Source organism: Prunus mume, linkage group LG5, assembly GCF_029339155.1.
Source record: "Prunus mume cultivar Tortuosa linkage group LG5, ASM2933915v1, whole genome shotgun sequence".
In the NCBI taxonomy this organism is placed as follows: Eukaryota; Viridiplantae; Streptophyta; class Magnoliopsida; order Rosales; family Rosaceae; genus Prunus; species Prunus mume.
This window is the reverse complement of record NC_142702.1, coordinates 14,845,990-14,849,829: the sequence shown is the minus strand read 5'-3', so window position 1 is coordinate 14,849,829 and position 3,840 is coordinate 14,845,990. Positions and strand designations below refer to the sequence as shown.

Below are 3,840 nucleotides of genomic sequence, written 5' to 3'. Positions count from 1 at the left end.
GAGGTGAAAAACTCTCACAAAAGGAGAGATAAAAACTACACAGAAAATTCAAAGAGTCTTTGCGACTAAATCCAAATGTAAATAAACTGCAAAAAAGATGGTGATAGAGATCCGAGTTCGAAACCAAAATGCATGTGATTATGTCATCTACCTTACTTATCAAATCCCTTATTTAGCATTTATATTTGATTCCTTTTCATTTGGGAACCTATTCAATAATAAAACGTTTCAACCTAATAAATCAATGAACACACCAATATACATATATAATAATTTAATACACTTAATACATATGTTCAATAATAACATTATAACTAAACCAACAATGAAAATATACCTAATACAAATTAATATTTTTCACCTAAAAATATTAATTAGGTCATTGTCCCTTGGAAAATTATGATGATATATGCAAAAAAAATTAAAAAAATTAAAAAAAACCTACATATCTAATGATAGGTAAATAGATACATATTTATGTAGAAAAAATAAGTACATTATTTAGATATAAAAAGATAGGTGCCTAATTCATAAACTAAAATGAAAAGATAGGTACATTATTTACACTTATATTATATAGGTAAAAATATATATATATGGATATCCACGGCTGGTGCTATGAAGAAATTCAATCTGTTATCAACTAAGTTATGGCAATCGATCGAGTCGTGGATATTGCCAAGAAAAAATGTTATATCTTTCTCATTGGCAAGTTTACCACGTTCATTAGAAAGGTTAAGCCTGGCTCACAGCAGTGTAGCAGAAATTCCTAGTGATCTTGGTGCCCTATCGTCATTGAAGCATTTGGATCTGTCTGCAACCCCAATTCTGAACCTACCAGGAAATATGAAGGGTCTTATTATGCTCCAGACTCTGCTGGTAGAAGGTTGCGTAAAGCTCCAAAAGCTTCCAGAACTCCCAGCCAGTTTAAACTCACTGGAAGCATCATTGTACATCATTGAACAAAGTAACAAATTTACCAAATATTTTCACATCAATGAGTAAAAATCTTTGGGATTGCAAGGAGTTAGTTGAAGTTGAAAGCTTGTTTGAAATGAAACCATTGAGAAACGTTAACATAGAAATGATAAAAAATATGGGATTGTTCAATTTGGAATCCAACGAAAGCTCTGAGATCGAAATGATGAACTACTTGACAAATACAATCAAGAAGTGTCGCCTTCAGGTTCTCTCTCTCTCTCTCTCTCTCTCTCTCTCTCTCTCTGTGGTAAAATTGTTATGATTTTAATTTGTATGACACAGGGGCTAGCTGTTCAAATAATTCGAAAATTGGATTGTTATCCTTAGAGAAGATTATTTTATATTGATCTTCTCCAAGATTGAAACACAACTGCTAGCTTGTAATTGTTGGGTGTCCATATATATATATATATATATATATATATATATATATAATCACTTAAATCTGATACCACTTGACCAATATATATGATTTGCATGAAACATGGACTGAACGAATGCGGCATATTTAGCATCTTCCTTCATGGGAGCAAGATTCCAGATTGGTTCAGCTACATAAGCATAGGTAACTCGGTGTTGTCGATTGTTGTACCTTCAAATCCTAACGTCAAGATTCGAGGCTTAAACGCATGCGTTTTATATGCACGACGCCCTGATCATGAGGTTGATGAACGTGTTGCCAGTGAACACTTTGTTAAGGTGAGCAATGAGACCAAGGGGCGCATGAGGACCTATTCCCCTGTGGCAATGGATCTGCCAAGAGAAAACCAAGACATGTTATGGCTGAGCCACTGGATTTTCGGGGACGATGAGTTGGAAGGCAGGGAAACACTACACGGTGAAGTCGGGTTTGTGGGTAAAGGAGTTCGTGATCCAACTTGTGCATGAAGAAGAAAATAAGGGTAAGGGTGTTGGATCGAATGGTGAAGATATAGTAACACTTCCTTGGAACCAAAATGTTGTTAAGGCTGGAGATGTGCCAGGATCAGTTTCAGCATCAAAATATGAGATGTGGAAGGGCAAATACTTTCTATGCAATCATAGGTATCGAATTCATCAAGCTCAATTCAGAAGGTGCCAGGCAAACTCAGCTTATGGTGACTATTCATACAAGCCAGGGGCCTCCTTTTATTTGAATAGTTTCTTATTTACCCATGAGGTTGATATTAGTGAGAAGAAATTGTGGTATGTTACAAACGCATACACTAATTAAACCTATCTAATTTAGGTATTCATTATGTTATTACAATAGTTTAGGCAATATTGATATGTAATTAGGTTTTTCTTCTTCTGTATTTCTATTTTGGAAATATTGATACGTAATTAGGTTTCTCTTCCTCTATATTTCTATTTTGGTTTTCTTGTGGAAGTTATTTTATTGAAAGACTATTAAGAAGTTATTGAGAGACTATAGAAGAGTCAATTCACTGTGAGGTTCATCGAATCAACCCATACTCGTCGAATCAACCGTAGGAAACTTTGAAGAGTCGTGCGAAAACAACCTTTCAGTTTGAGCTCATCAAAGACTTGCGTTGGTCCTTTTTCCCGTTCCCACTCCTTCTGACAGGTGTGGGGTCAGATTGCTTTGCGGAGTGAGGAGGTCGTCAGATCGACACCAATGCCTTGATTGGATTTTCTTGGCTCGCGAGGAGGATTCTCTCGACTTCTAAACAAAATTGAAAGTTGAATTAGGTTGATAGGAGCGGGCGAACTCTGGTTGGGCCCTTTCGATCTGCTCCTTCTATCCTGATTCGAGAATCACGTAGTCGTGCCACTATTGGGTATGGGACCAGCCCAATAGACCTGCTGTGAGTTGTGTATTGTGTTGATTTGTCGTGTTTGCATTTGTCCTAGACCTCTGCTCAAGCCATTATGCTCCAAGGAGGGGACGGGCCTGGATGAGTTCTTTTCTATGCCTCAACTAAGAGGACTTCAATATTATTTCATTCGTGTGTATCAGTTTGACAGATATGAGCAATACCTAATCAAATAAGGAGAAAACCAAGATCGTAGTTAATAATACCCTATTTGGGTTGAGAAACCTGGTTCAAATTCAAACAACCCTTAGACTAGGTCAATAATCCAGTCGATTTAGGGCCAATAAGGTAATTTGGGCATGAATCAACCTTTTATTTTCATACTAAAATAGCCATATTCGGGCCTGGACCTTTACTTTAGGTCCGAATGATGAATTTAAAATAGCACGAGAGTGGGAAGTTAAATTAATCTACCGAAACATTTATAATATATAAAAGCGATCAAATGACAGATGTTTAATGGAACAGTCAAAATAAATTATGAAATCTCTTTATATAATTTTAACTTGACAACAAAAGGAAAATGAGAGTTCTTAACTTATCCATTTAACTAATTCGAAATATAAATTACACAGCAAGGAAGGACTGGATATTTCTCTATCCAGTCAGATGGGTACATGAATTCAACTGATCATTTAAAGAAAATAATACCATGAAGATAGCAGAGGAACAAAAGATGAACACAAGAGTTATCAACTGGTTATCTAGAAATTAAGCAAGTTGGTTTGAAAAGATCTTGAATGTTTTTAAGTGTTTTTGAGACGTTAAGTCTATTTTGGAGAGAGAGTCCTCCTCTTCTGTGGCAGATGCTCTTTATTTATAGGCAAGGAGCGAGCTTCAATGATGAATACTGAAAGAGGATATTTGGTTGCTATCTAAAATCAGCTACTGGTCTGTTGATCTGGACCGATTCATGGGTGGGGGTGACGAGATGTTTCTAACAAGACCAGTAGTCCTTAATGATATTCCCCCAAGTTGTGTCCTTTGTACCCGGAAGTCTGGTTGGCAATTCATCTCCTTCTGGTTCTTATGGCTTTTTCCA

The 3,840-nt window shown here is 36.2% G+C and overlaps 1 pseudogene; it reads left to right on the top strand.

Moving 5' to 3' along the window:
* Positions 1-452: 452 nt before the first annotated feature.
* Positions 453-2,651, top strand: LOC148917078 (disease resistance protein RPS4B-like; annotated as a pseudogene).
* Positions 2,652-3,840: the final 1,189 nt, after the last annotated feature.